This window comes from Enhydra lutris, unplaced genomic scaffold (assembly GCF_002288905.1).
Source record: "Enhydra lutris kenyoni isolate GAN:26980312 unplaced genomic scaffold, ASM228890v2 scaffoldscaffold39, whole genome shotgun sequence".
Classification (NCBI taxonomy): Eukaryota; Metazoa; Chordata; class Mammalia; order Carnivora; family Mustelidae; genus Enhydra; species Enhydra lutris.
The window spans coordinates 10,821,658-10,837,914 of NW_019154123.1; positions in this window are offsets into that span (position 1 = coordinate 10,821,658).

The following is a 16,257-nucleotide window of genomic DNA, read 5'->3' on the forward strand; positions in this document are numbered from 1 at the left end:
ACTAGGGCGATTTAATGTTAACAACTTTTGTAATAGTCTCAAAGAGCATTGTTAAGAGCAACTCTCCAAATTGCCTGATGAAAAATTGCATTGAACCAGTATTTTTGCAAACAAAATGTAACATCAAATAGAAAGGGGTACATGATAGGAAAAATAAAAAATAAAGTTCAGTCCTATCATCCCATAAAGCCACAAATAATCTCTAGAATCTCTGGTGGCACATAGCTGACTAAAAGGAGTCTGGTGCTATACCAATAATTCCTTAAAAGACAGGAGATAAGTAAATAAGATACTGTGACCAAATCCTCCACTTGCTGTTGTATTCAGCTTTGTTTGGTTTTAAGAAGCAGAGCCCGATTCAAACTGGTTCTAGAGAAGAGAGGTTTATTTTAAGGATGAATAGGAAGCAATATAGAGACAGAACATAATGGAATGTGGCTGGTTCTAACTGGGGTGCACTACAGGTGTAAAATACACTGTGGATTTCAGAAAGTGTTAAAAAAAAAGAAGGTAAAATACTTCAGTTTTATAGTGATGAAATGTTGATATGGTAATACTTTGGATATATTCGCTTAAATAAAATATATTATTCAAAATAATTTCACTTACTTCTTCTACCTTTTCAGAATGTGGCTACGAGAAAATGTAAAATTATACAGGTGGCTCACATTTGTGCTTCATGTTCTATATCTGTTGGACAGCACAGCTCTAGAGATGTGGTGTTGCAGTTTAAGTTGTGGGGGGGATTCCCATTGTACAAAACAGGAAGGCAGCAGAGACTGTGAGTGGTGCAGTTCCCATTTGTATATAAACAAATATATATATATTAGTACATATGTATATGTATCTCTATATATGTTCATATATACATGTATGTATGTATGTATGTGTGTGTGTATGTATGTATTTGAGAGAGAGAGAGAGCACAAGCTGGGGGTTGGGGGAGTGGGGAGGGACAAGCAGATTCCCCACTGAGCACAGAGCCCAGTAACAGGGCTGATCTCCTTACCGTGAGACCACAACCTGAGAGGAAATGAAGTCAAGAGTTCCAGGCTCAACCTACTGAGCCACCCAGGTGCCCTGGGGCACTTCCCTCTTGAAGGGAGCATGGGCTTGATGGATAAAGCTTTCTGCAGACCCACTAATAAGCAAGAGAAATCAATAAGGAAAGAGATCCTCTAGCTACCTACCACCAGTCAGGTGGATGAGGCATCTGCTTCCTCATTCCGTTTCTTTCCTTTCCTTTCTCTTTCCTTCTTCCCTTTCTTCTTACTCCACCTTCTCCTCCTCTCCCTCCTCCTTCCTGCCTTTTTTTTTTTTTTTTTTTAAGGAAAAGAGAAAAAGCCTTGATTATCTTGAATGGGTCCAACAGAAAAGCAAGTGATGATTAACCACTTACTATATAATACCAGAAAATCTTCAAGTGAAACAAATAGAATTTTAAATTCAGCCTTTAGTAAGACAAAAGCTGAAGAGGAAGTCCTAATTGTCTCCTAGGGATGGCAATAGCTTGCTTGCTCTGAAGAGCCTCCTGCCCACGCTTTACTGAATTGTTCCTGCTCATGGGCTCCACAGTGTGAGAGGTGATTCTTAAAGTTTTGTGGAGACCATCGTTTATGTGTATGTCAAACAGATTGCATTTGTAACATTTAATGCCCACAATAACAATAATAAAACATGCTGGCGTGTGCTCTCCATGTAAACACTTTCTTCTGAAGATAGAACCAGTGAAATGTTTTAGGAACTTTGACATTTATGCCTGTATTTACAATCTTTTTTTGGATCATTTCCTCACAGAGTCACATGTTTGTATATTTTAAATTCTCTGGAGAAATAAAAATGTTTAAACATAATATAATGATATGATATGCATTTTATGAGCCCTTGTTCACCATCTAGGCATGAGAAAAGAAGAATTGAATGGTGAATCCCGAGAAGGGTTTCTATATGAGTCTTAAGTTTCCTAGAAATGTGCTATAATGTCAAGGTGATCAAAAAGAGAATGGGGAAGTATATATTCAAATCTGACAGAGGTTTTTATTTGCTTGAAGCTAGACGACCCTCAAAGTGGGAAACCAGATATTTACCCAGTGGGGAATACACAGGGTGGAGAATTCTCTGGGCAGAGATGCGTTTTTGTAATTTCTAAGAAGGGGAAGGACACCAAGGAATTTTACTACCACTCTATATTCCTATGTCATACAAATTTACCTACTGTTTATTTTTTGATACCTACTGTTTATTTTTTGAAATTTTCTGGCCTATAGCACAGCAGCCCAAGATTTATCCTTCATGTCAACAGAAAAGGGAAATACTGTGATTATTCAAACAAATCCCTTATTTTTTTTTTTAAGATTTTATTTATTTATTTGACAGACAGAGATCACAAGCAGGCAGAGAGGCAGGCAGAGAGAGAGGAGGAAGCAGGCTCCCTGCTGAGCAGAGAGCCTGATGCGGGGCTCGATTCCAGGACCCTGAGATCATGACCTGAGCCGGAAGGCAGCAGCTTAACCCACTGAGCCACCCAGGCGCCCCCAAACAAATCCCTTATTAACAAGCAAATCCTTTATTAATAAATGAATCCTTTATTTTTAGCTAAAGCAATGAAGTTCACTTTCACTAAACACTTAATTTAGTATATACCAAATATCTCACATGTGTTCATATATTAAACAGTCAGAACAAATCTCAACAGTAAGTGATGGTATTCAAACCAGGAGATCTGACACTTAAAAGCTGTTCCTACTCCAATATGCCAATCTTCCTGAGTGAGACAGTACAGAGATTTTCAAACATATTTTCACATTTTTTGCCATTCCTCCTAAGGAAAGATGATCTATAAGTATTCTTGAATACATAATCTGCAAGTGTTGCCCTTGAATCTGAACTAAGCTCAGGGAGTGGTGGAGCTGCAGAAGAGACTCTGTTAGCTTGAGATGCTAGGCTGTAGAAGAAGGCTTTTCAGCATCCAACTTGTTCATTTGAGACACTCATCTTTGGAGCCCTGAATGGTTGTGTAAGATTCATTAGGTAGCCATGTTGTGAGGAAGTTCAGACTAGTTTTAGAGCGATTTCTTACGCAACTAGAACAGAAGATTTTAAGATCAGCTGAGGGTTAAGGATTCAATTAATATGAAGCCTACCCTCATTATTATTATTTTTAAAAGGCCAATTCTTATCCATGTTTCTTTTTTTTTCATTTTTTATACACAAATAAGAGTTATGGCTAATACATGTCAAACTTTATTCTGTGGACTTTTAAATGTATTGATGAATGATATGTTCACCATAGTTCTCTGAGGTAGGTGTTATTATTACCTCTAATTTTACATATAAAATAACTTAGGCACAGAGAGGCTAAGTTTTTACCCAAGGTCAGTCAGCATTAAATGGAAGAACCAGGCTTTGATCTTCAGGTTCCAGAGTCTGTGTTTTGAACTACTTCTTTTACTGCCATGAATAAATCTTCAATTTAAAAAGATGACATTTTTAAAGGATTAATAAAAAAAAAAAAACATTTCCCTTCTCTGGAGGTTTTAAAGTACAGTCACAATTTCTTTACCATTCTTTCCACTCAGAGGTGGGGGTCTATATCCCCTCTCCTTGATTTGGTGTGGACTTGTGAAGTCTTCAACCAATAGAGTATAGTGGAAGTGTGCCTGACAAGGTTAGGTCATAATAGGTCTCATGCCTTCTACTTTTTTCACTGGAATATTTGCTCTTGGAGCTCTAAGCCACATAATACCTCCAAGCACTCTGAAGACACCATGCAACAAGGAAGTCCTAGCCACATGGAGAAGTCACCAGTGGCTGCTCCAGTTGACAGTCCCAGCTGAACAGGCTTTGAGCCATCCTAACCTGGATACCAGTATGTGAGTAAGAAGTCTCCAGATGATCCAATCCCAGTCTTTTGAAATAGCCTCAGCCCCCTGAGTCTGCCCATTTGAGGCTTCAGCTATCTTAGAGCAGACATAAGCTATCTCTGTTGTTCTCTGTCTCAATTCACAATCCACAGAATCAGAGAAAATAATAAAATGCTGGTTGTTTTGTGCCCCTGAATTTGAGTGGTTTGTTACACAGAAAAAGATAACTGAGATCCCCTTCTTCACCAACAACTTCTTTACTCTATCTCTACAAATTCACATGAGAAATACTTTGCTGCTTCATTTTCAAGCCCCTTTTCCTATGCTTTTAAGCATATGTACATATTCAATTTTAAACAATAATAACAGGACTATTATATTTAAATTGTTCACACATTTGCTTTTTCACACTCATTGACTCAAGAGATTTTTAACCGAGACCCTTCCACATGCCAAGCATTGTTGAAGGTGATAAGGATACAAGATGAACAAAACAAAGTCCTCAAGTTCTTGGAACTTATGTTTATGTAATCATGTCTTGCTTTATATCTCCAGATATACAAGTCAATATAATTCCTTTTTTCTGCCCACGGAGTATTCCTTTCTTCTACCCACATACATTATATAGTAGTAGAGAGATTGGTTTTGTCAGATACATAAGATGCTTCCAATGTTTGGTTATTATGAACAATGTATTTCCTTTCAATGAAAGCCCAAAAATTATAACTGGGGGGATTGCATATTTACTTCTGATATTGACAAACTGTCTTCATCATTTTATACCCCCATCAACAACACAGGAGGGTGTCTCTTTCCTAATCCTCACCAATACTTGAGTTAGTGTTCTGGGAGCAAACTCTCTCCCTCTCTCCCTTTTATTTTTTAATTATTTTTAAAGTTTTTAATTTTTTTAAATTTAATTTTATTTTTTCAGTGTTCCAAGATTCATTTTTATCCAAGATTTCATTTATTTATTTGAAAGAGAGCACGCAGTAAATGGGGATCTGAAATTTTTTTTGAGATTTTATTTATTTATTTGTCAGGCAGAGAGAGCACAGGTAGGGAGGAGGGACAGAGGATGAGGGAGAAGCAGATTCCTTGCTGAGCAGGGAGTCCAATGTAGGAATTGATCCCAGGACTCTGGGATTATGACCTGAGCCAAAGGCAGATGCCTAACCCACTGAGCCACCCAGGTGCCCAAAACTCTCTCATTTTAATTCACATATACTCAATTAATAATGAAGTTAACCATTTTTAGGGGCTAATTATAATTCTTTTTCAGTAAATTTTTATTCTTCTCCTTTGCCCATTTTAAAAATTGGTTGTTTCTGTTTCTTTATTATTTAAACGTGCTCCTATTTTTGTCAGGTTATGAATCCTCTATTAAATATGGTGCAAGAACAGTTTGAATCAAAACTGGCTTTAAAGCTTCATATTGTTTTTTGTCATACAGACAATTTTGATTTTGATGTGGGCAAATCTGTCCATCTGTTACTTCATGTCTTTTGGATTTTATATCTTACTTATGAAGGCTTCCATGCCAAAGTTATAAAAATATTATCTTTGTCCTCTGTATTTTTAAATGTTTAAAAATTTCACAGTTTTTTAATGCATGCAGACTTTCCTCTTAGTTAATGGTGTGGGGTAGGCATCTAGATTTCCTTTTTGATCTATTGACTGATTGGGCTTCTGACTAATATTGCAGTTTTTAGTTACTAGAGATTAGAGTTGGTTTTCACATACCACAGGGCAAGTTGTTCCTCATTGTCTGCTTTAAAAAAAAAATCTTGACTTTTATTTTTTTTTTTTTCAGTTTTTTTTTTAAATTTTATTTTTTTATAAACATATATTTTTATCCCCAGGGGTACAGGTCTGTGAATCGCCAGGTTTACACACTTCACAGCACTCACCATAGCACATACCCTCCCCAATGTCCATAATCCCACCCCCCCAACCCCCCTCCCCCCATTAACCCTCAGTTTGTTTTGTGAGATTAAGAGTCACTTATGGTTTGTCTCCCTCCCAATCCCATCTTGTTTCATTTACTCTTCTCCTACCTGCTTAAGCCCCCATGTTGCATCTCCTCTCCCTCATATCAGGGAGATCATATGATAGTTGTCTTTCTCCGATTGACTCACTTCACTAAGCATGATACCCTCTAGTTCCATCCACATCGTCGCAAATGGCAAGACTTCATTTCTTTTGATGGCTGCATAGTATTCCATTGTGTATATATACCACATCTTCTTTATCCATTCGTCTGTTGATGGACATCTAGGTTCTTTCCATACTTTGGCTATTGTAGACATTGCTGCTATAAACATTCGGGTGCACGTGCCCCTTCGGATCACTACGTTTGTATCTTTAGGGTAAATACCCAGCAGTGCAATTGCTGGGTCATAGGGTAGTTCTATTTTCAACATTTTGAGGAACCTCCATGCTGTTTTCCAGAGTGGTTGCACCAGCTTGCATTCCCACCAACAGTGTAGGAGGGTTCCCCTTTCTCCGCATCCTCGCCAGCATCTGTCATTTCCTGACTTGTTAATTTTAGCCATTCTGACTGGTGTGAGGTGGTATCTCATTGTGGTTTTGATTTGTATTTCCCTGATGCCGAGTGATGTGGAGCACTTTTTCATGTGTCTGTTGGCCATCTGGATGTCTTCTTTGCAGAAATGTCTGTTCATTTGACTTTTATTTTTAATTCCAAAATTTGGAAATGTTTTGTAGAGTTCTTTTCAAAAAAATTCATATGAGATTTTTAATTAAGATTTAATTCAATTTATAGATAAATTATAGAGAAGTTGTATTTTTACAATCCAAGAACATGGTTTCCTCTTCATTTATTCAAGTTTTCCATGAAGTTTTATAATATTTTTCATCTAGTTCTGGGCAGGTTTCTCTCGGTTTTGCTACTAAGACTTTGTTTTGTTACAATTGTGATTGGGATGATTATTGAAGTTTTATTTGGTTATTGCTGGAAAAGGAAAAAAACCCTGATGATTGTATGTTGATCTTGGAATCAATCTTTTATCAGTTGTCACTGGACCTTCTTCCAGTTCCTGAGCATAAGATGGTATCATCAGTGGATAATGACTGTTGTGTCTCTTTGCTCTCCCAAATTCATTGTATTTTAAAATTTTTTTTCTCTTTATTGATTCATTAACTAAGACTTCCAGTAAGGTTTTGACAAGTCAAGGTAAGCACAATTATTTTGCTCCTGAATCTAGTCTTTCATTATCAGGTATAACAACTTGCTGTGTGTTTCTAGTAGAAACTTTAGTAAGATAAAAGGGCTCATTCCATCTCAGAGTTGGATGAAAAGGGAATATTGAATTTTATCAAAATTTGGAGGGGCATCTATTAAGATATTATGTGATTTTCTCCTTTAATCTGTTAATGTAGCAAAATAAAAAATTACTTAATGTTCATTAATTCAATCAAAATGTATTTATTGAGCATCTATCATATGCCAAGAACTATGATAAATACCAGGAATATAAACAAGAGCAAGACAGACAAGTTTTCTGCCCTGAAATTGATCAATCTTTGCATTCCTTGAATAAACCTTATTCGTTCTAGATGTGTTACTCCTTTAATAGGCTCCTCAACTTGATTTGATATTGTTCTGCTTAGGATTTTTGCATCTACATTCATGAGTGGAACTAGATTATGTTGCTCTGAGCCCCATTCAAAACTGTCAGCTTTACAAGTTCTCAGCAAACAAACTGGAGCAAAGTAGTGTTGCTTTCCATTTATTCAAGTCTTCTTTTAAATCTGTAATAAATTTTGTAATTTTCTTCCTGTGAGTCTTAAACATTTCATATTAAATATATTCCTAGGTAATTTATTCATTTCATTATGAGTGGGATATTTAAATTAAAACTTCAAGTTAATTATTGCTTGTATACATAAAACCAATTGATTTTTGTATATTTGGTTTGTGACTGGTCGCTTAGACAAAATCTCTTATTAAGAATATTCATTTTTCAACTGCTTCTTTCTTGTTTTTGATACTTCTGGAGAGACAATCATAACATCAGTAAATAATAATATTTTTCCTCTTTCTCTTCAATAACTAAACTTTTGTCCTTTGATCTTATCTTGTGGGTTAGATATCACAGAACAGTGTTGAATAATATTTATAATAAAAAACATCTTTGTATTTTTTCTTCTTTTAAAGTGAATATTCCTAGAGGTTATTATTAGGTACCATGTACTGAGATGAATAATCTGTACCAAGTTGAAAATGAAGACTTCATTCCTATTCCAGTCCGAGTTATCAGGTGCTTTTACTAAAAATGGACATTGCATTTTTTCCAACTACTTTTTGGCATACTTGGAGATAATAACTTCATTTTTCTTCTATGACATATCAATGTGAAAAATTATATTAATGAATTTATAATATTGAATTATCTCTGTATTATTGAAACAAAACCTACTAGGGGTTTCTTTCCATTATTTCATAAACAGCTGGATAAATTTAGTATTGCATTTTAGATTTTGGCATCTAAATCTTAATATTTATGAGACTGTTGTGTTTTCTCTTTTGTGTTAGTTTGAAAAGTTTTTAAGTGTTGGAGTTTTGTATTTGAATTGGGATTTTTTCCCCACATATTTTAGTACCCTTGAAGAGTTAACAAGGTAAGAAAATTATTTGTTCTTTAAATTTTGAAATAACTTTCTTTAAACCCTCTAACAGGTAAATGTTTACATTTGTTTTTCAATTCCTTCTTCAGAATGTTTCCTGCCTTTTTTGCAGTTACTATTTGTATTTGATATGAATGGAAGTGATTCTCATTATATCAAGATTTTCAAATGTTTTTGTACCTAAGATGACACTTCCTTTCTTATCCCTAATTTTTCCTCAACTCTGATTTTTTACTTGATTAGAATAAATAGAGGTTTGTATATTTTATGCTTTTTGTTCTATTTGTTGTTTGTTTTATTCCCTAAAGAACCACTCTAAGATTTATTTATTTATTCTATTTCCTTTTGTTTGCTAAATTTTAATTTCTGGCTTCATCTGTAATAATTTCTTCTTTTTTCTTTAGATTTGTTTTGTTTTGCTCTTAGCTTCTCAAGTTAATGGCTTAATTCATTTGCTTCTTTTATTATTTAAAAATAATAGAAACATAGTTTGTGAATTTGCCCAATTATGGCTTTTCAAAAAATATTTATTTATTTATTTATTTATTTATTTATTTATTTATTTATTTTAGACAGAACATGTGAGAAGAGGGGGAGGGGCAAAGAGAGAGGGAGGGAGAGAGCTGAATGCACAGCTCAACCTCACAACCTTGAGATCATCATCTGAGCAGAAACCAAGAGTCAGAAGCTCAGCCAACTGAGCCACCCAGACACCCCAGTAAATTTGCCCAAGTATGGCTTTGGCTAAATACCATAGCTTTGAATATGTAGTAATTTTGTAATTGTGATTTTCTAAGTATTTTGTAATTATACTTTTTTAAAAAGTGTATTTTTTTCAAATTTTTATTTAAATTCAGTTAGTTAACATATAGTATAATACTGGTTTCAGGAGTAGAATTTAGTGACTCATCACTTAAATGTAACACCCAGTGCTCAACACAAGTGTCCTTCTTAATACCCATTGCCCATTTAGCTCATGCCCTGCCCACTTCCCCTCTATCCACCCTCAGTTTGTTCTCTATAGTTAAGAATGTCTTATGGTTTACCCTAATGTTTAGAGCAGCAAATCAGAGAGGGGTATAAACCATAAGAGACTGTTAACTATAGGAAACAAACTGAGGGTTGTTGGAAGGGGGGGGGATGGGAGGATGGGGGGATGGAGTAACTGGGTGATGGGCATTAAGGAGGGCACGTGATGTAATGAGCACTGGGTGTTACATGCAACTGATGTATCACTGAACGCTACCTCTGAAACTAATAATGCACTGTGTGTTAGTTAATTGAATTCAAATAAAATAAAAATTTAAAAAACATTTAAAAAAGAATCTCTTGTGGTTTGTTTCCCCCATTCTTTCTTTTTTCCCCTTTTCCTATGTTTATCTGTTTTGTTTCTTAAATTCCATGTATGAAGGAAGTTATATGGTATTTTTCTTTCTCTGACTGACTTCACTTAGTATAATACACTCTATCTCCAAGCACATCATTGTGAATGGCAAGATTTCATTCTTTTTGATGGCTGATATAATTACACTTTTAATCTCCTATTTGATCCAGAGTTACATAGAAGAATATTGTTTTGTTTTGCCATCATCTAAAGCTTAAGAAATCTTTGTAAAAAGTATTGTTGTTCGACCATTAATTTTGTGGCGTTTTGATCAAAAATATGGTCTGTATTGGTCTGCGTTTTAGAAAATTCTGATGCTTTCTTAAATTCTGATGCTTTCTTTTTGTGATCCAGTACATATGAAATTTTAAGTGTTTCTCAAATATTTAACAAAGAGAATATATCATTGATTTGAGGTTATTAAGTTTCCTTGTGTATTTTCAAATCAACTCAATTGACTATATTATCAGATCCTTTATTTCCTTGTTTATTGTTTGCTTTAACTCTGGAGAGCAGAACAAAGATTCATTTTCTTACTATGCATCCGTTTTAGTCAATTTCTCTTTCTACTTCTAGTTAGTTCTAGTGTTTGCTTTATGCTTATTACATACTCTATTATTTGGCACATGAAAGTTGAATCCTCCTATGTTTTCATGTGGGATCCTCTTACCAACAACAACAAAAGATTGCATGTGAAATATTTACATTCTTCCCTTGAAAATCTATTTCATCTTCTATGATTGTAATTCCAACCACTTGGTGGGGAGAGTCATTAATATTATTTTAATGTAATCTTATACTTTGAGTTTTCCTGAGTTGCTCTTTCTGATGTATCTTTGGTATGCAACTATTGACGATTATGATCTAATCTTTGCCATTTACTATGCTAAAGTTGTGTTTGCCATGAATTACATGTCTGTGCTTACTCAAATCAGCACATTTTGTTTCAGTTTCTTTACTATTTCTTTTGATATTTATCTTTGACTCTCTCCTACATGTTTTCTTTTCCCTTTTCTCTCTTCTAATATAAAAGCATATATCCTACTTTTAATTTTTCTAAAGATTGTCTTTTAAAGATAAAAAGTTCATCTTCTCTGTCCATGTCAAGGGGAATAAATCAATGTCTACCACTTTCCCCTTATGCACATAGAAATGCTAGCAATTTCTTTTTCTACATATCCTCCTCTGCCTGCAAATTTAGTCCCAACTTTTTATTTGTTAAGTGGAATTACAGTAGTCCTCCCTCATCCATAGTTTCACTTTCTGTGGTTTTAGTTACCTGTGGTCAACCATGGTCTGGAAGGTGATGATCCACTTTCTAATGAATCATCAGAAGGTCAGCCGTAGCCTAACCTTATGTCACAATGCCTTCATTCCCCTTATTTCATCTCATCATATAGGCATTTTATCATCTCACATCATCACAAGAAGGCTAAGAAGGTAAGTATAATAAAGGAAGATATTTTGAGAGACCACATTCACATAATTTTCATTACAATATATGATTATAAATGTTCTATTTCATTGTTATTATTGTTACTCTCCCTCTGTGCCCAATTTATAAATTAAACTTATCATAGGTGTGTCTGTATAGGAAAAAACATATAGAGTTTGGTACTGTCTATGGTTTCAAACATTCAGACATCTTGGAATATATGCCCACAGATAATGAGGAAGTACTGTATGTACATGTTATAGCTTCTTTTTCAGGATTATTGATGAAGTTTGCAATCTCTGTTGTAGCTATAGTGTATTTGCACCAATTTATACTTGGTTCCTCACTAAAATATTTCAGTATTTACTGCCAGCCCTTTTAACAATGTACATCTTCCTAAAAAAGAAAAAAGTTTATTTATTTTATTTTAGATTGGGAGAGAGAGACAGAAAAAGACAGAGAGCGAGAGAGAGTATGAGCCAAGGGAGGGACAGAGAGAGAGGGGGCCCCAAGTAGACTCCCTGCTGAGTGTGGAGTCTGACAGAGGGCTCAATCCCAGGACCCTGAGATCATGACCCAAGTGGAAACCAGGACTCAGACGTGCAACCCACTGAGCCACCCAGGGGCCTCCAAATACATCTTCCTTGTATAAGAGATTTTTAAAACTGAGCTCATTTCCTGGTTGTCTGGAAAGCTTTGATTTTTTTTTTTTTCCATGAAGAGAACATGATTGATTTAGTTTTTGACATTTGGTATCAGAGAATGATATTCCCCCCCCCCTAAAATGTGAATGATAATATGCCTTGATTTAGCATTCTAAGATCTTAGTCTTCTCCCTGGATTGGGCCTCCAAAGATGTGCTCCATTAACTTCTGGTCCTGATTTTTTCTCCTTATGGTTAACTTGTTTATTGTATTTATTTTATTTTGTTTTGTTTTTTCTTATATTCAGGATTTTATTTTGAAAAATTAGAACTCCAAATTTTCATAAGAACTGGTCTCTTTATATAAATTTTGTCTAATACTCATCAAGCTCATTTGACCTGAATATTTACTTCTTAAATGCACAAAATTATTTTCTATAAGCTCCAGAATCTTCCCTATTTTTTCTATCTGTTTCGGCACCTTCTTTGCGGATATTAGTTTTCTTCATGGTGGATTTCAGTAGGATTTATCATGTCTTTTCTCAATATTTTAATTTCCTATTCACCTTTTTTAATTCTGGAAAAGTGCTTCAAATTTGTTCCCTATATTACTGATTCATTATAAGCATTGTCCATTAAATACTTTATTGGTTCTAATGTATTTTCAATTTTCATATTTCATGTTCAGTTTTACATTTTCTCTTCTTTTATCTTGCTTTCCCTATATTCTAGTTTCTCAACCAGTTTTCTACATACCTCAAGATGGTTGTTGCTCTCATTTTTCATCTCCTGCTTCATGGGGTCCTTGAATGTTATTTAGATCACAAAGCATATGCTGTTTAAAATTTATTCCCATTTCCTGTAGTAAATCTTTTTCAAAAGTATGCTCTTCCTCTGCCTCTTGAGTGCTATATTTTCATTTCTTAAAGTTACAGAATTTTTCATATGCCTCATAATGAGGTTTTATTTTGCCTGTTTATTCATCCTTGAATGATGACTATTTTATCTGGCCTATTATTTCTCTGCAAAACAGAGTGAATAGATTTCTCTAGGATCACATTATACTTTACTTGGTTTTTGTTCTAATCCTCTCTTAGATCTTAAGTTATATGGCATTTACCCATTCAATGATTCAACATCCTGATGAAGGATTTATCCGGACTTTACATGAGATGAGGTCATAGCTTTCTCTGTGTATGGTAGAGCCATTGTGCCAAGGACCTGATCTGGAATGGCCTGGCCTCATTCCTTTTGCTATCAAAAAAACAGACTGAAAAAGACCCTTTTGGCTTTATGGAGAATCCTCCATCCCATAATCCAACTGCTAGCCACATGGTATAGCCACAAGTGCCCGCCTCAAGCTGTCACTGCCCTCAGGTTCTGTAGGACCTGCAAGGGGGAAATTTCCTGTTAGCCCCACAACCAGTTGTGTCCTCCCACCATAGACTTATATTTCAGGGTGTTATTAAAATGCCTACAGAGTTTCCTTCACTTTTTTCTTCTCAAGGCCTTATCACTTTCTCAAGAAATGAGGACAGTGTCTTTCAGAATAGGATTCCATTTGTAAAAAACTGACCTGACATTTTTGCATGCAAAAGGTATTCTCTAGCTTCCAATAACTGATGCAAGGATCCCCAGTTCTTCTGTTCCCTTCGACACTTTCATTGGCATTTGGAAGACTTTCGTGCCTAAGATGCTATCTTTACCTAGAAGTGAGGCAGGAACATCTAAATATGCAGAGCGTGTCTCAGAAGCTACAGCAGCCTCTCTGTTGAGGTTTAGATTTGGGGTGCCAATGCAGATCTATTATCCACAGGGTCAGCAATAACTGATGGACTCCCACGTGGCTCTCAGAAATCATTTGCTGCCAATCCCAGCTGGTCTTCTGGGTTACTGCTAAACTCCAGTGATTCTTTTTCCTATTTCCGTGTTGGTCTGGTCCACACATCTATCTGAATTTCTACCATGGCTCTTACTTTTTTTTTTTTTTTCTTTTAAGCCCAATTATATATGCATACCTATGAGTTACCAGACTCTTTACATGCATTTTTTCATTGAATCTTCACAAAATGGTATAACATTGATACTATTATAGCCCTCAATTTACACATGAAAGAATTAAAGCCTAGAACAGATTTGAATAATTTGAACTTACTCAGCAAGCAAATATCAGAAGTACTCATTGGTCTGTCACCCTCCAAAGCCCATGTTTTTAACCAGTATTTCAAAAGCCTGCCCTGGCTAGAGAATTTTTTCAAAAAAGAAAAAAATATAGATTTCCCACCTTACTCATGAATGTTGGCAGCCATATGGTTTTCCTGCCACTGTGTCAGACATTCTCCCCTGGGACCAATGACCTACTAGATGAATATATATTCATATCAAACCTATTCTTCCTTTCCACATCGGAATAAAAGACATCTCTCTCCCAGAATAAAAAAACTAACTCCCTGTGTGCTTGAGATTCCATTCCCTTACTTCTCCTCCCATTATTTTCCCTCTTGACTTGCTCTGTCATCTCAGCATACAAGCACGTTCAAGTCTGGCTTGTCCCTTCTCAATTATCATATTGCCCTCTAACCACTACTCTTTATTTTTCTTTCCCTTTACAGTCACATTGTCCCTTCCACTGTCATGGAACTAATTTGTACTAGTTTTTTCTATTTTCTTTTTGTTTCTTAATCTAACCAATTTTCATTCAAAAACTCCACTCAAATCCCCATGCCAAGATGACCCCATGACCTCCCACTTGGGGGATCCCATAAGCACACTTTGTTCTTCCATTCTCACTTTCTGCTACTTTATAGTAGCAACCTTGCTTCCTTTACAAAATTTTCTTCTCTCTTGTTTCCAAGACTCCATTCCTTTCTGCCTTCCCCCTGCCTGCCTGACCTTTATTTTTCCAACTACTTTCCATTTTCTCGTTTTCCTTCTACACAAATGGTAGGGCAAAATGTCCCAGCATTCTGTTCATAGGTCTCTCTTTTTCCTTTTCTCCTTTTTAAATTTTTTATTCATTTATTTATTTTTAAAGATATTATTTATTGAGAGAGAGAGAGAGAGCATACATGGGTGGGGGGAAGAGGAGAAGGAAAACAGAGAGAGAAAACAAGTAGACTCCATGCTGAGCACGGAGCTGGAGGTAGGACTCAATCTCATGACCTTGAGATGATGACCTTAGCCAAAACCAAGAATCAGATGCTTAACCAACTGAGCCACCCAAGCCCCCCACCCCCCGCTTCTTCTTCTTCTTTTTTTTTAAATCATAAAATGATCTCATTCATGCCCAAAGCTTCAACACCTGAATGCTTATTGTTTCCAAATCTATGTCCAGAGCCTGGTCCTTCTCTTATGCTCTAAAACCACAGTTCCAGCTGAGAAAGAATAGCTAGGCAGAAATCTTCCACAGGCACCTCAATGATTTTATTTCTCCTCCATCCTCTTATATTTCTGATTGGAAGTTCTAGTAATGCCATCCACAAAATCCTCCCCCTCTCCTCCAAGCCTTGCATTTAGTCACTCACTAAGTTCTGCATTTTCTACTATTCTGTCATTTTTGAGTTAATAACTTTCTTCCATCCTTGTTTAGTTCAGGCCCTCATTCTTTTTGCTTAAATTAGTTGCATGACCCCTACTGGGATTTCCACATTGTCCATAATTTTAAAAGAGTGGTTACACTGAAATGTAAATATGATCACATCACTCCTTTCTTAGAACCCTATCATCTTCAGAATAAAATTGCTATTCCTTAAGATTCATATTGAACTTCCTGAAATGGCCAGAATGCCCACACATTATATCTTACCCTGACTTTGCACATGCCAACCATTATTCTTAGAATTTAATCTCCCTCCTTTGCAATCTTGTCTTTTTGGGAAATCCCTAGTCATCCATCAAGGATCAACTCAAACATTACATCCATTTTGAATTTTGTCCATGCTTTCCAGAAACATTTAATACATCATTTTCCCTATGATCCCCTAGAACCTGGTGCACACATTCCTATGTCAGCATTGAATATATGGTTTAAAGTAGATTTGTTCACATCTCAATCTCCCATCCAAGACAGTAAGCTCTTTGAAGACCAGGACACAGTTTTTAATGACCCATCTAACTCTCTAGGGTCCATCATTGTGGCTGGGCCACATATCCTAGGTACCCTGTGCTGTCATGCACATCTTGAGCCATACCCTAACTTCTTCCTTTGCCAAGTTGAGCCGTAATAACTCATGATGCTCTGTGCCTGTGTCCAAGTAATGTCACAGCCAACTATTGGAGGAAG